Source organism: Antechinus flavipes, chromosome 2, assembly GCF_016432865.1.
Source record: "Antechinus flavipes isolate AdamAnt ecotype Samford, QLD, Australia chromosome 2, AdamAnt_v2, whole genome shotgun sequence".
Taxonomy (NCBI): domain Eukaryota; kingdom Metazoa; phylum Chordata; class Mammalia; order Dasyuromorphia; family Dasyuridae; genus Antechinus; species Antechinus flavipes.
This window is the reverse complement of record NC_067399.1, coordinates 92,574,819-92,595,844: the sequence shown is the minus strand read 5'-3', so window position 1 is coordinate 92,595,844 and position 21,026 is coordinate 92,574,819. Positions and strand designations below refer to the sequence as shown.

At 35.7% G+C, this 21,026-nt stretch overlaps 1 long non-coding RNA gene across 1 annotated transcript; it reads right to left on the bottom strand.

Moving 5' to 3' along the window:
* Window positions 1-302: 302 nt before the first annotated feature.
* On the bottom strand, window positions 303-12,737 carry LOC127548053 (uncharacterized). Its single transcript, XR_007950312.1, has 2 exons — window positions 12,359-12,737; window positions 303-767 (listed from the first exon to the last, which is right to left on the bottom strand). It is a non-coding gene; the product is annotated as an uncharacterized LOC127548053 (long non-coding RNA).
* Window positions 12,738-21,026: the final 8,289 nt, after the last annotated feature.

The window sequence follows — 21,026 nt, the reverse complement described above, 5'->3', positions numbered from 1 at the left end:
TTTGAATGGACCTTTAAAGAAAGCAGGAATTCTAATAAGTTAAAACTTCTGGAAGACACAGAAATAAGAGAGATATAATGGGCCAGAGGGAATCGAACCAAGGAAATTAGGTTACTCAGGCACAAAGGACTAAACTGTGACAGACATCTGGGAGAAAAATAATTCAACTATTAGAACCCAGGTATGAGGTTAAAGCAGGACCACTTGCAGGGTTGACTTGCTTCTTCCCCACCAAGGATCTGGTCAACTTCTAACCGATGGGTGACAGTAGCCAAATAAAACAGAGTAGAGATGGGAGAGTCAGAATTCAAACAGAAGTTTAATTTCAAAGTGAGGGAAATGTTGCAAGCAGAAGTCCTCTCAAGAAGGAGGACTTTCTCATTTGTAGCAGAGTAGGATTTTTTAAGCATAAAACCCACAAAAAAGGAAATATCCAATACAGTAAGTTAAGAAAATAGTTCCCATGGCAAGTGCATTTTTGCTGGCATTTTGGGGACAATATAGGTGTTCTTAGGTCTCAAACAGTCTCAAAATTAATAGAATCATTGAGCCTTGTGATTGTCTCAGGTTTTAAGGGTTGCTGAGACTAGTGATAGTTCAGCAGGGCAGAGAGCCAGAGTTAACATGGCAGGGACAGGAATGCAGCCTCTGGTTTGGTTCACTTCGTAGTTATAAGTGCAGGGATTGTTCACAGTTTCAGGACAGATGACTGATCATTTTCTGCTGAAGTATGTTGGTTGCAATTCCAGCTCAAAAGTCAGGATCTCCTAGGAAATAGGGTAAATAGTTAAAATCACAGGTCTCAGTTCTGGTGTTTTGCTGTAGCTGAAATCATCCAGAAGTTGAATACAAAAAATTGTTGTGATGTCAAGCTCAGGGCACAGTTTGTTCACTGGGGGTATTAGCTCTGGAGAACAGGGAGTCTTCAGTCTACATAGTCTTTATGTTTCTTTTGTTTGTTTGTTTTTAGGAGCTACATTCATCTCAGAACTTGGAGCCCATTGAACCTAGAAATGGGAGATTAAGTGACCCTACTGCTGGTACTGGAAGTTTTTGGACACAGAACCCCAATAATCTTTGTCCTGGGCTTTACTATGCAAAGCAGCTGTAAGCGAGAATTAATTGGGTCTTCCCCTTGACATCTCTGGCTGGGGGATGGAACAGGCATTTAAATTCTTAAAATGATTAGTAAATTAACCAAAGATGCATGGCAAGCGGGAAGACATATAGGAACAGAACCATAGATCAGTTGTCTTTCTTCCCTTTTCTTGAATATAAATCAGACCCATCCCATGCTTTCAACAATTGACTGCAGGAAAAGCAAGTTTCCTCATCCTCACCTCCTATATTCAAATGTTACCAAGTCCTTTCAATTCTATCTCCTCAATATTTTTTATATTTGATCCCATCTCCCTTCTGACATTGCCACCATTCTGGTACAGATCCTCATAAGGTCAACCAACACTACTGGTTTCCCTTCCTCAAATCTCTCTCCATTCTCCAGTCCATCATTCGCTCTGTTGTCAAATTAATTTTCTTAAGGTGCAGATCTGACTATATCTTCTCTACTCCCCACTCCCCACCTTCAATAAATTCCAGTGGCTCCTTATTGACTCCATAATTAAATGTAAAATCCTATGAAATTCAAAGTCCCTCATAGTTTGGCCTCTTTCTACCTTTTCAGTCTTCTTACATTTTATTCCCCACTGAAAACTCTTTGATCCAGAGATCTGGACCTTCTGGCTGTTCCTCACACAAGATATCTTAACTCTTGACTCCAGGTATTTTCAATGAGTCTCCCCAGTGTCTGGAATTTTCTTCCTTTTCATGTCTATCTCTCCATCTCCCTTGCTTCTTTCAAATCCAATCTCATCTTCTAAAAGAAATGTTTCCTACTCTCCCTCAATTCTAGTGCCCTTTCTCTTGATTTTTTTCTGTATTTCATCTATGTATGCATCTATATTTCTAATGATCTACCTCTTGTTTAAACATAATTATTTATATGCCTTCTCCATTAGATTATAAGTTTCTTGAGGTCAGGAACCTTTTTGGGGGGGGCTTGTTTAGTCATTTTCTTGGCAAATATACTAGAGTGATGTGCCATTCCCTTCTCCAGCTCATTTTACAGATAAGGAAACTGAGGTGAACAGGGTGAAGTGAATTTACTCAAGCTCACACAAAGGGTGAGTGAGTGTCTGAGGTCACACTTGAACTTGAGTCTTCTTGACTTCAAGCCTACTACTCTAACCATTGTACCACCTACTTGCCACTGCCTGAAACACTGTAATGGTTTAATAAGTGCTTCATTTTTTGCCTCATATTTCTTCACTAAAGAGAGAATAGAGACAACAGGGAAAGGAGCAACAGCTGGGCCATCTGCTCAAGACTTCAAGTTGATTGTAGTATAGAGAAGAGACTTATGCTGCTGGTTCTATCTCCTGATTTGGAATCTTATCCAGAAATGTGTTGGAAAATCTTTAACAACTAGTTTTCCAGGGGTAAAATGATGATGCACTGTTACGTTTCATCTGCACCATTAACATTTACTCCATCACTTTCTCAACTATAGATAATCAATTAAAACTTTAAGTCCTGGTTTGTAATACTTTTTGATTTCTGATGTATAATTACTCATTCTGAAAAGTTAATTAATGGCTCTAGCAAGTTTATACCGGCTAGCTCCAGCCCTCTCTTCCCACCATGGGACAGTCCAGTTTTTGTGCCCCATGTGTGTCTTCTGTGTGAACAGCCAGCATCAACTCAGTAAAAGACCCAAAAGATATAGACTACCTTCTCCAAAGTGAGGGAATTGTGACAAATGAACAAAGTAGGGCCTTTCCATTGTGCATGCCCAAAAGCAACTTCACCCAGACTCAATGTATATACATGCTCAATGGATGGCACTTCCTTTGGACACTTCTCCCATTGTAGTGGATTGTCTGGCTGCACTTCGCAATGATTTCACTTTCTCTTTTACCAAAGGTATTTTCCCCTTCTTCCCTCCTGCACCAATGAATTGTCAACTCTCTGAGAGCTGAGATGATGCATGCATTATATCTATTTTTGTATCCCTAGTTCTTATGATATATATGTAGCTGTGAGGAGGTGACAAGTCCTCTGAGCTCTGGCTTCCTTGTCCTTAAATATGAATAAATATGAATGAATGAATGACCCTACACTTTTGATAGCGAGCCCTTAGTAAATATTTGTTTACTGAAACTGAGCTGAGATAATTGAAATAGTATTGGATTAAGACTTGGACCACCTGGACTTGTAGACCAGTTCTTCTAGCTGTATGACCTTGGACAGTTCTTTCATCTATAAAATGAGGAGATGGGATTAGATAATTCTAATTCTAAACCTATTATCCTATGAATGGGCAGGTATTGTTACTTAGAAACCATACACTCTCTCATCCCTCCATTGGGCAAAGAAGGAAACTGAAGGTCAAGAGTGGTGACAAAACTTAATCAAAGTCAAATAGGATTCAAATCCCGGTCTGCTCTCTCTGGGCTCAGTTTCCTTTCTATTATATCACACTGCCTTCTAACATGAGATATTTTCAGTTATATCCTTTCAAAAGACATGAAGTTTGGACGAATATTTCTTTTTTTTTTTTAATAGCTTTTTATTTACAAGTTATATGGATGGGTAATTTTACAGTATTGACAATTTTGGTCAAATATTTCAATGAGCATAGTCAGTATTAACTTACCTTTGCAATATTCACTTTTAAAAAGCTTTACAAAATTTTCTTAGTATTTGCTAATGGTTAGTGTGTAGATTTACAGCATTTATCAGTCATTCAGTACCCCTGTTTTCTCCCATTTACTCTCCCTTCCATCCTCTATAATTTGGCAGAAAGCATTTCTTTTTATTTCTATACATTCTTCCCCCTCTTCTGCTTACCTAAGTTCACAGCTCATTGCCATTAGTTCATTATGAGAGGAAAGGCAAACAAAACATGATTCATATGTGAAAATGCGTGCCTTATTTTGCACCTCTAATCACCTCTACTAAGCGATTGAAGCATACTTCACTATCACTCATCTGAAATTATTATTGGTGACTACGTTAATCAGAGTTCTGAGGTCTTTCTATGTTCTTTTATATTATATTTTTGTGGTCCTTTGCTCACTTGGTTCTATATACTTCACTCTGAGTTCATACAAGTCTTCTAAGTTTACCTGAATTCTTCAGAATGACCATTTCTTAAAACACAGTAATATTCCTTTTTATCCACACATGACAACCTTTTTGACCAAATGAATTCTACTTCTTGCCAAACTGTTCTTTTCACTGTCACCTAACTTAAATTCATCATAGGAAGATAGATGTGTTTTACTATTTCCTCATTTTCTTAGGTATCAATTCTATTAGTCATTTCTGTCATTTCCAAACAAAAGGAAATTTAGACTCTTATCTGTAAATGTAATTTTCCTTTGCAGACAAACACATAAAAAAAGGGGTCAAGTTATCATTTTCTGTTATCAGTTATTATCATCCCACTTTCTTTCTCCCAATACTCATCCTTCTTTTCTCCCAATATAGGTAAAACAAAACAAAGCACAAAATAAAAACCATCCCTTTTTGATGTCCTTGACACTCTCAATTCTTTCTGAGCCTTAGCATTCCTGAATATTTATATCAGACTATTCCACACTTGTATTTATTTTCTATTCCATTGCTCTGCTTCATTTTCTGATAATTTCATTTTAAAAGCAAAGTGAATTGGCAGGTTCTCTGTACACCTACATCTGGCTCTTCAAAATAATCTAATTTTTCCTCAGTGGTATTGTTTTTTCTATTTGTCTTCAGAATTTCATTCTTGAGCATTTTCTCTTCTTCTTATGCTTATTTCCCCTGAAGTATTTTATGTTATTCCCTCTAAAACCTTTCAAATTTGTTTTTCCTAAATCTAGGGTACCTGTCAGGCTACGTCTTGATTTCTTTTCCTTCTTTATCACAGACTCTACAATGGAGCAATTCCCTTCATCCCTCTTACCAGGATTCCTATCATTTCTAGCATAGCAAACAGTTTCTTCCTCTTAATAAGAATCAAATACAGAGTAGAATGTAGACTGGAAAGGGAAGGGAAGAAAAGGAGGATGGAAGAAAAAAAAGAATGGAGAAAATTATCTCAAATAATTAAGGTATATAAGTAGAAATCTATTTTAAAAAGGAGGAAGAGGGGGAGGAAGGGAGTTTGTGACATGAACCTCATTTTCATCTGAATTAGTGAAAAAAAGAAAAAAATACAGAGTTGGGTACAAAAATACATTCCATTCAATAGGAAAACAGGAGGAGAAGCAGAAAAAAGTAAGGCGAGAATTACATGAGGCTAGATTAAGGGATGGATTATTTCTAAGGAAAACAAACCCTAACCAAGAATGTACAAAAATATTTATAGCAGCTCTTTTTGTGGTGGAAAAGAATTGGAAACTGAAGAATTCTTCATTAGTTGGGGAATGGATAAACAAATTGATATATATATATATATGATGGATACCATTTTGCTATATGAAGGGGGTAGAAAAAACTATGAAGAGCTGTATAAACTGATTCAGAGTGAAGTGAGCAGAACCAAGAGAACAATATATACAATAACAATGATATCATAAAGACAAACAAACTTTTAAAGACTTAGGAATTTTGATCAAACTGATAACCAACTACAATCTCATTTTCTAAAAAGAAATTTTTTCCAACCCCTCTGAAGTCTGATGCCTTTCCTGACTTCTTTCCTTCCTATTTATCCTATATAAGGCTTGTTTGTACATATTTGTTTGCTTGGTCTTTCCCTCATTAGACTGTGAGTTCCTTGAGGTCAGAGACTATCTTTTAAGTCTTTTTATATCTCTAGCACTTAATATCACAGTGCCTGGCACATAGTAGGCACTTAATACATTTTTATTGACTAACTGGCTGATCCCAGAGGACTAATGAGAAAATTTACCTCCTAAAAAAAAGGTAATAGAAGCTGGAGTGCAGATTAAAACCTTTTTTTTTTTGACATGGTCTACCTAGGAACATTATTTTGCTTAATTATCCATGATTCTAAAAGAGGTTTTCTTTTTCTTTTTTTCTCAAATGAAAAATGGTGAGAGGTGGAAAGGAAAGAAGGCAGATTGTTGTTTGGAAAATGTTTAATTAAAAATTTCATAATCAAAGGAAATGGTATGTAAATTAAGATATATATTTTTTTCTTATCAAAGCTCATAGACCCCTGAAATCTATCCACAGGCTCCAGATTAAGAATCCCTTCTCTTTAATAGTTAACATAGGGGATATACATTCCACTTATTATATAATAAGGGGATATACAAAGTCTTTACTTCTTTTTGATTAGATTTTCAAGACACCTGGCAAATACATTCCTACCAATCTTTGCCAGGTTTACTCCATCTCTGGTCAGGAATCTGTCAATCTTATATTGTAAGTTATGATCCAGAAATACAAATTTCATTCTCAGATATCACCTTCTTAGCTAGCTGTCCATTTCCCAGATTAATTTTTATTTTCTGCATTTCTAGCCTTCAGTAGGCAACAATGAGGAAAACACAATTTGTGTCCCTCTGATCTTCAGTTTCCTGACCAAGATTTCATAATCATTGACAAGACTTTTTAAACTTGCTCCTGGAAATGTTATTTGTCCCCACTTGCATCACCAGAAATAGATGATTGTCATTCATTTAGGGAAGTGTGCTAGTATGTTTTAGATGTACCAGGAAGACAACAGTCTTTTCTCTTGTTATTAGATCAACATATAGTTACATAAATAAAAGAATTACCAACCACCACTACTCTTCTCTTATTCCTTTGCTGATTATTCGATAACCTCTCACCTGATAGTACAGTGTGTATAGTGTCTCGTTCTTCTTGTAATATTACTCCATGATGCTCCATTAGCCTAACAAGGTTCAAATCTCACTTCTTCAGCTTCAGATCCCTTTCTTTGGCATTGAAACCTCACTTCTGTTTGTTTTAAGAAATCTTCATTTTTCCCTAACAATTTGGAGTGTGGAAAGGCATTCCTTGAATTCCTTCACCTTTTCATCCAGGAGGAAAAGCAGTCTTGGAACACAGATATGTTTACACAGGAAAACCCAAACATTGAGCTGATTTCTTTCACTTTCTTAGAGGAGAGGCTGATCAGGCATTTAAGGTTAGGATTAGAAATGAATTAATTGCATTTAAGGTTTCTTGGCTGAGGCAGAAATGCAAATCTCTCACACTCAATGTAAGCCACTGTACAATTTCCCTTACTCTCCATAATGGTTGAGATTTTCAGCCTTGTGGACATTCACACCTCAGTCTTAAATACCAAATTAATACTTCTACCCTGTCTTCCCCTTCCCCAGGCAATTTCACTCAAAATCCTTTTCTTTTTTCTCAGACTCCAGAGCCACATAACAAAACACGTATGTTTCACCAGTGTGCCTTATCACAATTATCACATCTAATTACAAGGAGAGTGGCAAGATAATACTTGCAGAGAATGTCAGATCTAGATTCTCAGAAGACTCATCTTCCTGAGTTCAAATTCAGCCTCAGAAATTTACTAGCTATGTGACTCTGGAAAAGTCTCTTAACCCCATTTGCCTCAGTTTCCACATCTGTAAAATCATCTGGAGAAGGAAATGGAAAACCACCTCAAATAGGATCCTAAAGAGTCAGAACTGAAAACAACTGAACAAAAACAACAACTAATTATTCCACTTATCTTTTCTTACATATCTTGACCCTTGACTTGATTCTTTCTTACAATTCTAACGTGTACCTCTCCAAGTTATATTCCTCAAAATGCAGAGGTAGTGGGAAGAGAGGAAAGTTTTCTGCTCCTTTTCATCAGACACATATATATTCTGCTCTGGAATATTCATCACCTAAATCCAAATCTTCTCATGGTCTTGCTTGGCTCCATTTGAAACACCCTCATAAACTTCTGCTCCTTCTCTGCCATTGGAAGATGATTCACCCTCACTTCCTTCAGTGTTATTGTGTAGAATCTCTGTGGACACTGTTGTGTTGTTGCCCTTCTTTTGGAAGCACTCAAAGTCAAGCTCAAGTCCTTTCCTTTGCTGGTGGTGCTGGTGAGAACAGTTCCATCACTTTCCCCAAAACCACTCTAAGCCAGAAATGGTTGCAGAGCACTGGTGCTTGTGCCTTATACCTTCTGTATTAAAACCCTTGCCAGGCTCTGAAAAAATTATTATATATGACAGCTTCTTCCCAGAACCCTTTTTTCCCTTCAAGTTCAAGAGCAGTCAGAATTTGGAAATTAGAAGGCTTAGGTCACTTCCATAGTTTCAGAGCACTTCCACAGCATCTCTACCAATGAGGAGTCTTGTATAAATTAATTTTGAGGAATGGGGTTACACATAGAATACTAAGAGAGGAAAGATATATTTCTGATCTCCTTTGGAAGAAAACATCCTTTAGTTTCTTCTAGGCACAACTGCTTAGTTGCTAAAAGGGAGCAAATTTAGGGTGTAAATTTCTCGTTTCTCCCAGGATTGTTGTGAGGGTCAAATGAGATAGAATTTGTAAAGTATTAGAATCATTTCTGATACATAGTAGGTATTTAATAAATGCTTGTTAAGAAAAAAAAATCATGCCTCTTTTCAACAATGAGGTGATTCAAGGCAATTCCAGTAACTTGGAATGGAAAGCTCCATTCATATCCAGAGAGAGCACTTTGGAAACTGAATGTGGATCAAAACACAGTATTTTCACCTTTTTGTTGTGGTTTATTTGCTTGTTTTTTTTTCTCATTTTTTTCCCTTTTTGATCTGATTTTTCTTGCACAGTATGATGATATGGAAATATGTTTAGAAGAATTGCATATGTTTAACCTATAGTGAATTGCTTGCTGTCTAAGAGATGGGTGGAAGGAGGAAAAAAAATTGTAACACAAGGTTTTACAAAGCTGAATGTTGAAAATTATCTTTGCATGTATTTGAAAAAATAAAATACTATTTAAAAAATCAGATAAGGTAAACGTGGTTTACTTATTTCACTGTCCTCCTGGCTTCCCAAGAAGCAGAAGGCTGGTACCACTTTTTTTTTTTTTTTTAGTAAGAAAAGATGGAAGGAGAAGTGATCACAGGGTTCCTGGTATTTTTCTATTATTGGTTAAGATAAACCTTCCTTATCCAGCTTGGAAATGAAAAGGTAAAAGGAGCCTTTCTAGACTGTGATCCAAACTTGATTAATGGAATAAAGGCAGGCAACAGTGAGTGAACTCATTTGCCCTGAGGGAGGAGTATCACAGGAAAGAAAACAGTGCTCTGGAAATCAGAGCCATGCATTATTAATAGAAGGTTGCTGTCCTGGACTATAAGTAATAATCAGAAGCAGGAGTCATATAAAAGGTTCCCCTATTCTATTCTCTCCAGATCTTCCCACCTGCTTACCGATGCCAAAATTCTATCTCGAGAGCTTGATTCCTTTAACTTAAGTCATTGATCCCTGTAAATTAACACCTTCTGCCCCTCCCGACAGTTTAAATTTTTATTGGATGTTGAAATCGAAATGGAAGCAGATTCTTTTATGACAGTAGGTTTAAGAAATAAGAGCATTGGGTGCTTCAAGTGAAACAAAAAAGGCAGAGAAAGTGATGGAAGAATAATTCCAGGTGGAAGAGGGCAGGATAGAATTTCCTAGTTTGCTTGCTGTTGGCACTGTACATGAAGAACTTCAAAAGGGAAAGGGCAATATATTAGGTTTTATTTGTTCTCCGTTTTAAGAAATCTTAATTCTTCAGGTAGGCACCAAGTCAGAAAGGAAAAACCCATTACCTGAATATCCTTGTTGAGTGGTGGGACTCTTTGTAAGACCACTAAGGGGGTTTTCTTGACAAAGATACTGGAGTGATTTGTCATTTCCTTCTCCAGCTCATTTTATAGATAAGAAAACTCAGGCAAACAGGATTAAGTGACTTAAACAAGGTCACACAGCTAGAGTCTGAAACTAGACTCTACTTAATTCCAGGTCGAGTGCTCTATCTACTGTACTATTTACCTGCCCTCACGCATTAGTTATGCACCAATAAGCAGGTCCCTGAATTCCTGAAATTCCTAATCACTTTCCTAGACTATATTATTGATGTAATGCTACTTGCACTTGCTTATAGACTGAACTGTCACCAAACCCACAGGTGAAGGCAGTGAATTTAATTCAAGGAATGTTTATTAAACACAAGTAGGAAAAGTCATTCTTGCTCTCAAGGACTTGTATTTTCCTGAAATACTCTCCAATCAAAACTTGATAAGTGTTTGGTATAATTTTCTAACTTATAAATATAAATTTATCGATTATAAATAAGTATATATTTATAATTTGATATTTTAGTCTTTGGAGCCCCTCTCTGCTCCTAAAACACTTCAGGAAGAACACAGTACTATGATGGTTTAATCCAATCCAATGCAGTGCAATAAATTTTCATTGAATACTTACTGGGTGTTTGTCTCTGTGCTTGGACCTCTTGGGAAAACAATAGAAGTATGAGATTCAGTCCTTCTCAAGAAATGTTTAGTCTAGCTTGGAAAAAATAAGACTAACAATACCTAGATTTAAAGCTAGAATAGACCTCAGAAGTCATGAAGTCTAACTACCTCATTTTCCTAATAAGGAAACTGAATCTTAGAAAGAAAAACTTCTCCAAGATGAAAAAAGGCCTGAAAAAGAATCGAAGGGAGCAATACAAGGCAGTCAAAGACTAAGTGTCAGTATGGGTGGTATGAACACTAAGTGCTCCAGGAAACCAGAGGAGGGACACACATACACACACATGCACATCCATGCACAAGAATTGGACTCCAGCATGCAATCTTTGCAAGATGTTTTTAGTAATAGGCTCATGTGGTATGCATTTAACAATTTTATAGTTTGGCAGTGGGTATGTTTGTACTGGATGGATTTCCCAGATACATTTTCACATCATCTATTCCCTACCCTTTTCTTAATGAAACATTGCTCCCTTCTTTCTTTCCTGCTCCCTTCTGCTAAACACCTCCAAACATTCTTTTGGTTATTTGGCCTTTTCCTGTGGATACACAGCTAAAACTTGTCAAAACTGGGGTTGAGCCCAGGTCCCCTAATTCTTGGGCCAGTATTTTTTCTGCTACATCAAATATTTACTCACCCAATTACTTTTTTTTTTTAAAGCCATGTCACCTCCATTTTCTCATTTTTAAAATGTCAATTGATAGCTTTTCCTTTAACATTTCACATGGTTTTTGTGAAAATCCTTTTTAATCATCAAAAAAAGTGAGCCACATGATCAGAAATGGTATGGCTAGAGGTGTCTGGGGAAGGTAGAAGAGGGAAGTCATGGGAATGTGCCACAATAAAATCAGGTCACTCAATTATAGGATTCTATTGATCCTATGCTGCCAGGGACCAGCCCCTTGAGATCTTTGTCAATGATAAATTAATCAATAAATTGACAAGCATTTATTAAGTGCTTATTATATATCAAAGTGTTCAATGCTGAAGATACAAAGAGCAAAAACAGGGCCTGCCCTCAAGGAGCTTACTTTCAAATGGAGAGAATAACATATAAATAAATATCTAATGATGTCTACCTTTCTATACAGATGACTAGAAGACATTTATTTATCCATAATTTCTCTTCTGATCTCTAGTCTTAAATCTCCAACTGGCTATTAGACATCTTGAATTGAATGTTCCATACTTCAAACTCAACCCTCTCCACTCCCACCAACCCTCCCTTCTTCTGACTTTTCTATTACTGTTGAGGACACTACTATCCTCCAAGTCATCCAGACTCATAACTGAGGTGTTATTCTCAACTCTTCCTTCTCTCGCTTCCTATTTCCCCTTCCCCACCATTCAATCTGTTGCAAATTTCTGTTGATTCTACCTTTCTAACATTTCTTGTATGGGTCCCCTTCTCTCTTCTTACCTTGGCTCCACCCTGGGGAAGATCTCCATTCGTTCCTTCAGGCCGACACTATTACCATAATCTGCTAATTGATCTCTGCTTCATCTCTTTTGAGTCTGTATATCCTCCATTCACCTGCCAAAGTGATCATCCCAAAGCACTGTTCTGACCATGTCACTGCCCTATTCAACGCATCCCAGTGATCCCTTATTACTTCTAGGAACAAATAAAGAATCCTGTTTGACTTCTAAAGCACATCATAATCTGGTCCCTTCCTACCTTAAGGGCAGGAAACATGCTTTTTTGCCTTTCTTTGTATCCCTATTTCCTAGAACAGTGCTGAGCATATAAAAGTTTAATAAATTCTTATTGATTTGTTGACTTTAAAATTTTCTCATTGTTTCAGATATAATCTGTTTAAACTGAGGAACCCAATTTTAAAAAACTTACCCCTCTTCCAAATTGCTAATAGTTATGGATTGGATCATTGACATCAGCGGAGTGAGAATTTAAAGGGCAGGAGCAGTAAAATGCTAATTATTACAATCCTTCAATGTATCTATGATCTCATAAATGTGGGTTTTCCATTCAGAGGTGCAGATACCAATTCATCTACTCCTTAGCTTATGCAATGCTCATTCATGTTTTGTTGTAAATCTGCCAAAGGGGATCCACCCAACATGGTAGGAGCATTCCTCTAAATCTTTTTACCTCATATGGATACTAATGAACTAAGTAAGCTGTCCAGTCATTGTCTCTTGCTTTCTTTCTCTTTCTCCCTTCTTAAAAAAAAATGCTTCATTGATAAGTTTTAGTTATTCCATCACTGTCAATTGGGATATAACCCCAAACATACACATCTTAGAATATAATCCATTTTGTAAGAAAGAAAAACAAAAATAACCAATATAGTATCTGATGATATCTACAACCTTCTGCCCACGTAGTTCCTCACCTGTCTGCCAAAAGAAGGGAGATATATTTCATTATTAGTCCTATTTTATAGATATTGGAAACTGAGGTTTAGCAAAGTCAGGTGATTTACTTAAGGTTAGAGCTAAATGTTGGCACCAAGACTGGAATCTCAGTGTCCTTACTCCAAATCAAATGCTCTTTCTGCTGTTTAAACTATTGGATCTACAGGTTTTATTTTGAATTATTAAAGTTATAAGTATAGTTCTCATTTTTGAGTCTATCAATTTTTTTGAGGCTCTGAATTTTTGTTTGTGAATGTGCAACACAAACATTTTTTCATATTTAAAAATAAATATTTAACTATAATGTATATGTGATTATATAACCTCATTACAATACCTGAATTTATAGTATGCATCACAAGTTCTCCAAATAAAATTGACCACATTTTTATTATGCTTCTAAAATACACCACTTGGGGAAAAAATTATATTATTGATTCACCCTCTAACTATTGCAGTGAATGTTTATCAAATGAGTTATGTCTACCAATAATCATCTATAAAACGGGCAGTTTATTTATAAACTGAAGAACAATTTTTGTTCTGCCTACTTTTTAAAGGGTTTTGAGAAAAAAAGCTTTTCAAATCTTTGACTTTGTAAAGCTACATAAATGTCCTGACATTTACTATTTATGTAATAATTACTACTATTATGTAATTTTGGGCATTACAGTGTCTCTCAGTCTTAGATTCCTGATCGATAAAATGAGAACACTCCCAATCTATGCTTTTATGTCTATTTGTAACTTGTAAAGTTCTTTATATTAACATGAATAATAAGGTTTTTTTTGCAATTACTAATTATGTTATTGCATCTCTTCCCAGCCCTATGCTTTATTGAACTTGAATTTTTATTATAAGAGCAATTAGCGCATCAAAAGAGAGGGCAAAAACCAGTATCCTTGGAATACAGGTAATATGGCTTTTCATTTTTTCAGCATGAGAACACAATTCTGATGCTCAGTGGGTCAGAATGAAAATAGCACTCATCAACTAAATGAACAGACTATCAGAATGAGAACAAGTACACAGACATAGACATAGATATAATCTACTTACCTTCTCCTCATAGATCCACATTAGTACTTGTGATGCAGATGGATGGTACTCAGGTCTGAAGTACAAAGGTCTGAAGGCAAAAGACCTGCTCCAATATTTCCAATGGCATTATCCAAAACAAATGGAATAATCAAAAAACTTTGCAAGTTTTTTCTTTTTCCTTTTTTTTGGGGGGTGGTGGTGGTGGTGGTGATATTCTTTGATAAATTGTAGCCCTCACTTGGGTCAAGGTATTTCTTTTGTGGAAAACTCTTTTCTACCAGGGTCTTCTGAGTCATACCCTAGTGCCTCTCTGGCTGTACAATCTTAAAAATTATAGAAATTGAAGAAACTGTAGAAATCAATCAGAGTGACTTGACTGACAAACTCTGCTCTCCATCTAAAACTCAAGGATTTTTGACTTCTTTGCTTTGTGTTGGTCAATGAGGTGTGTGTAAAAATTAAGGCATCCTACACATAGAAATAATAGCACTAAATAGAATCTAGGCGTATCAATCCAAAAATATGCCACATACCCATACAATGTCCCCCCTCCCATCCTGTTTTGGCCTGAAGATCACCATCCCAGAGCTTCTGGTAACCTCTCAGGTTACATCTTCTTTTTGATTTCTCCCACTATAATTCGGCCCCTATTACCCCTATTACTTAGATCTAAAAGTTAAAAAAAAGAAAACCAAAACTACAAGAGTATATTTTGATTTCTTCAAAAGAAAGGTGATATATGAAAACAAAATGTCTTTTTCAGTATATAAAAAGTGAACTACATTTTTACAAACATTTTACAATACTTGCCAGTTCCATACTATTCATAATTAAAAGAAGTAACATAAAGACCTTTAAGGCTCATAAAGTACTTTGTAAACCTTTATATATTTATTTGTTCGAATTTTGTAACAATTCTGTAAGGTGCTGCAAATATGAAACTCATTTTTTTGGAGGTAAGAAAAATGAGGTTCAGTGAAATCGATCAATCAATAGACATTGTACTAGAGATACAAATACAAAAAAGTGAAACAATTTTTACTCTTAAGAAGCTTACATTCCATCATTGGAGACAGAATGTGTATAATCATAAAAGGCTTAACTGCCTCCTTTGAATCAATCAATCAATATATTGATGGAATTTTAAACCAGTAAATGAAGATAATTTATATACTATGACTTCTTTATGAGATTTGAACCCTTTAATTAGGTCAACAAAAGAACAATTCATTCCCTAACCAAACAAACTAACTATGCCTCTGGAGGCTCTAAACAGTTGAAGAAAATTTAATTGTTGCTTAGTATACCAGTGGAAAGATAAATAAAATTTTAAAAAATATATCATTATACATATACACATATAAAAAGCACATCAGTGGGGGCTTATGATTAACAATACTAGAAACTCTATTTCTTAGGATTACTCCTAAATTCCTAAATACCCTTCTCACAACCTCAAACCATAACTTCAAGTTCTGAGAACCATTCACAAGAAGTGCTACATAGACATGTACAGAATAAATATGAGATAATTAGAAAGGGAGTGCAGCAGTTGGGAGTTAAGAAAGCTCCACGTAGATGATGTTACTTTGAGTTGCATTATGAAGGAAGAAAGAGCTTCTATGAGGTAGAAGTAAGAAGGCTATTCTAGGAATAAGACAGTCAATCTGTAGGCACAAAGATTAGAATGCTTCATGTCAGGAACTGAGAGGTCAGATGACTGGAGGATTAAGTGCTTGAAGGGGTATGATATATGAGGTTGGAAATATAGGTCCAGGTTTTAAAAGACTTTAAAAGACAAATAGGAGTGTATATTTTATCCTAGAGGCAACAGAATGCCACTGGAGATACCGAGTAGGGGAATGACATGATCAGATCTGCATGTAGGAAAAAGCACTTTGATAGCTAGGAGGAGGATGGATTGGAATAGGGAGAGATTAGAGAGAGGGAACAAATTAAGAGACCATTGTAATAATCCAATTGAGAAGTAGTGGAGCACTAAACTAAGGTAGTGGCTTATGAGAAGAGAGATAGGTCAAATGCAAAACATGATATAGAACTAAAAATGGCAAGGCTGGATATCCAGAGTGAATGAAAGTGAGGAGTCAAGAATTAGATTGAGATTAGGAATGTGGAAACTGAAAAAAAAAATGGTGGTATCCTTGGCAAAAATAGAGAAATTTGGAAAAGAAATCACTTGGGGGTGAGAATAACGAGTTCTGCTGTAGATCTGTTGAGTTAAAGATATTTCCAGAACAGCCAGTTTAAAACATCCCAACAGGAGCCTAGTAATATAGAACTGAAGCTCAGGAGAAAATGGAGAGAGACCTTTGTGAATCATCTGCTGAGAAGTCATTAAACCACTGGAAGTTGATCAAGTCACCAAGAGTAGAGAGAACGTGGAGAGGGATTAGATGATTACTTATGGCCATAGCTAGTATCAGGAGTGAGAAAAAAAATCTTTCCTGGTCCCCTTTAATTTTAGTGTCTTTCTTCTATCAATTACTGCTGTTCAGTCATGTTTAGTCCTGTTTTTTTGTTTGTTTGTTTGTTTGTTTTACCTCATTTAGGGTTCTCTCAGCAAAGATATTGGAGGGTTGCCATTTCTTCCTCAGGATCCTTTCAAATAAGGAAACTGAGACAAACAGGGGTAAGCGACTTGCCCAGGGAGCTAGTATCTGAGGCCACATTTGGATCCAGGAAGATGTCTTTTGTGACTTCAGGTCTGGCACTCTATCCATTGCCATTAGCTGCAGCTATCCTCTATATATCTTGTTTATATCTTTTTTTTTTTTTTTTAACACAGTCTTTCCCATAAGACTATGAGCTCCTTTGGAGCACAAATCTATTGCCTTCCTACCTCCAAGCACTTAAGCACTTGCCAAAGTCTCTCCCTGTACCCTGGGCCATCTTTAGTTGTCCCAATCTATATCTTGCCCCTGAATCCAGATATCTCTGGAGGAGAAAGTGAGGCTGTTAACTTTGCATAGCCCTCCCACTTAAATCCAATTTGCTGCAAGTCATGGTATCATCATCCTAATGTCATGGTCCTCTTTGAGAATGAAGGACAAATAAATGCTTTGCACACAGTAAACATAAACGCCTACAGATTAATGGGCTGTGATTTAAATCTGGTTTCTTTAGATTCCAAGATGGCCACCCATATTAGATATTAAACACAATTATTTCCCCACGTGCCAAAAGTTTGCATTGAAGTTTCATAATTGTGAAAATATTAGCATTGTTTTCTTTCAAAGTATATGGCATTAACATATCTAACATATATAGGACTGCTTGCCATCTAAGGGAGGGGGTGGAGGGAGGGAAAAAATCGGAACAGAAACGAGTGCAAGGGATAATGTAAAAAAAAAAAAAATTACCCTGGCATGGATTCTGTCAATATAAAGTTATTATTAAATAAAATAAAATAAAATATTAAAAACAAACAAAAAAAAACAAAGTATATGACATTTTTTCATTAGACTATATTACAAGATTGCCTTTACTGGCTAGATAAAAGCTAGTTTCACAAACTCCAACTCATCTCTAACCTTACTAGGATACTTGCCCAGTGGATTTTTTCCATCTTTTTTTTTTCTAACACTATTTTTTCTTAGTTAAGTGTTATTTAAAAGTTATTTCAACTTCATTATGGCAAAGTTACAGAAATTATGCTCTTCCCTCTTTCATAAAACTGCCTAGATAGAAGTAACATCACTTTTTTTTTCAGACTATACTGACTTCATTCCTGCATCATATCCAAGCCTGTCAGCTTTATTTGTAGAGATTTCAAAAATTCCCTTAAGTTCCTCCATATTTTAAAACTAGTGTATTATGGTAAAAACTTCGTATCTACTAGAGATTAGACAAGTTCTTGAATTTTAGAATTAGATGGAAAGGCAGTCTGCCATCTTGATATGGGGGGGGGGTCCTTTATTAAATCTTAAGCATATGTTTCCCAAAACCATTAAAACAGAATTTTCTTTCTAGCTTTAAAAGAAACCAATTTCTTGAGAGTTCTGTGCTTTTAAAGAATTCAATTCAATGAAAATACTCATTAAATGCTTACTACATGTCAGGTATAATGCTGGGTGATGAAGATGGAAAGTTTAATATTATAAAAGGAAATTTAGATTCACAAATAAGTAAAATCAAAGTATCTACAAAGTAAAGAATACATAATTTTTATTTAGAGATAAATAAGAGATAAGAGATAATAATTGGAGGGTTGCAAAGTTGCAGAGCTTTGTATATGAGAAGGTATCCAAGTTAAACTTTGAAGGAATTCTGTTCCTTCTGCTTAAAAAAAAAAAAAAAAGTGAAAATGTGTTAAATTGTGGGGGGCAGGGAGGAGTGGGATAAAATGTCATTGCCCATTTAGATCTTATCTGGGCTTGCTTTCGAAACTAGCTTTTATTTTTGTAATCTTAGTCTAAAAAGACCAAAGCCTTGATCAAAGTGTTACTATTACATATTTCTAAACACCAATACTGACTTTGACAATATTTTGATATTGCCAGATAAGATATAAACCAAGTGAGAAAAATTACATCAATTGAAATAAGGCTTTTATTTGGAAGTTTATTGATTCTCTCTTTGCTTGGATTAGTTTATTAGTTTAGCACTAATAAATATTACTGAGTTTATTTAGTATAGAGAATTCTTCAATTTATTAGTCTTAGTTACTTGAAATTTACAGGTACTAAAAAACTTGTATCAAGAAAGCTAGTAAAATGTCAGGAACAGGATTTTAACTCATCTTCCTGATTTCCAAGTCCAGTGTTTGGCTTGACTTCCCGGATAACCCTAGAATGATTAAGATTCATCTGATTATACTTTTGTTGCCAAGCCTTTGGAAGCACAGAGTTTCTTCACACAGAAGTATTGTTTAAAAAAAAAAAAAAAGGCAGTTTAGAGTAAGGAAAAAAAAAAATATAATGCATACCTGTAACAAGCTAAAGAAACTTAACAGCCCATCATTTACTTTCATTTACACCATCTTCCTCAGTTGTTAAGGAACTCCATACTGAGTGACAGAGAGAAGCTGGTCCTCAACCCCTACATCTCGTCACTAAGATGGACTGCTGATTTCATATTCCCTTGGATTCTTTTCTATCTCAAAGTTATGATCTCATGCACTAATTTCTCCTTAATCATTTTTCTCCATTAAGCTTTTGCTGACCTGAATCCATCTGACTTCTGCCTACTACTACACTACTTTTCCTCAAGCACTATAATCATTATTCACTCCTGTTTTAGAACCTCTACTTAAAAGATTGGGGAAAATGCACATAAAACAATGAGATCTTACATGACATGCCAGGTTTCCAAACCAACTATAAGACCCTTCAGAGCAGGCATTATTTAAAACCATAACTTCTAAAGTTCTATGCACTCAGAAGTCAAAATGTAACTACAATTATTTCATAAACCACCTGTACATTACATATTCATAAGAAAATTTCTCTACAACAAGCTGTGTCTTTCTACTCTATAAAGTGGAGACTTATTAAGAGACCCCATTCTTAAGAGACTTCATTTTGTTGGTAACTATGCTTGTGGGGTAGTGGTAGAGCTCCAGACCTTCCTCAATTCAAATATGGCCTCAGCCTCTTATGTGCTCCAATTCCAGACAAGGCTTGTAAGCTCATTTGCCTTAGTTTCCTCACCTGTAAAATAAGCTGGAGGAGGAAATGGTCCATTTCTTTGCTAAGAAAATTACAAATGGAGTCACAAAATTTCCGTGTTGCAATGATAGCTGATACCTTTACAACTTGAAACTTATTTGCATACACATACACACAACCCCTTATTATAAAATTTTAACTTTCTTCAAGATTACTCTTGTTTGGGGGCAGCTAGGTGGCGCAGTGGATAGAGCACCAGCCCTGAAGTCGGGAAGACCTGAGTTCAAATCTCAGGCACTTAACACCTCCTAGCTACATGACCCTGGTAAAGTCACTTGATCCCTATTGCCTCAGCAAGGAAAAAAAAATTACTCTTACTCAATTTAATCTGATTTTACCTAGAGGAAGGAAGAGAACCGTTGCCTGACAGCCCTTAAGAATTGGACCTAAATATATGTATACATATATTGTATTTAACACATACTTTAACATATTTAACATGTGGTCTAACTGCCATCTGGGGGAGTGGGGGGGGAGGGGAAAAGTTAGAACAGAAACTTTTGCAAGGGTCAATGCTGAAAAATTACCCATGCATATATCTTGTAAATAAAAAGCTATAAAAAAAAATTGGACCTAAATGTAATAGCCCAAACCATAAATAACCTGTGTCCCTCTTTATTAGCACACTGGAAATGGAGTGGTGAACAGTTCTGGACCTGATTTCAACGGTGTATTGAGCTCGATTAAGAGGCGACTGGCAACTGTCCCACAAGTTAAGAGTTGTCTTAGAGGCACTAAAAAGTTGTTTCCAAAGGTGACACAGCCAGTTTGTGAGAAGCAAGCTAGCCAGCCTGCCTTCAAGTTCCTATCTCAGCTTCAACCTGAACTTTACAGTAATGTTTCCCTGTCTTTTTTACATAGGTTATGAAATGAATCATTGCAGGGAATATACACATTAGTGAAATCACATATTCACTTAAATACTTAAAACTCTCACACAAGAACTCCATCCAAATCATAAGTCATTCCCCAGGCAGAAGCTGGTGTTCAGCATCAGTGGCATTCAATTTTAAGTGCAATTATAATATAGCTATAGAAGTAAAAATGAATAGTAACCAAAGCATGTGAATATATGAAAAGGGAACATCACATTTTTTGGTAGATGTTATATAAGATTCCAATAACTTTTTATAGATCACGTTTACTTCATCTATGTTAGCTTCCTCAATTTTTTGGTAGATGTGACATAAGATTCCAATAACTGTTTTTATAAATCATGTTTACCTCATCTGTTAGCTTCCTCACAAGAGCTTAGAGAAAGATATATATTATTTTTCAGTTTATAGCTGATAATTTAAGAATTATGACTTTTAATATTTACTATATGTTGGACTACAAAGATACTAATGAATGATTTATGTCTATATAAACTTTATTGCAAATGTAAAGCAAAACTAAGATGAGGGCATTATA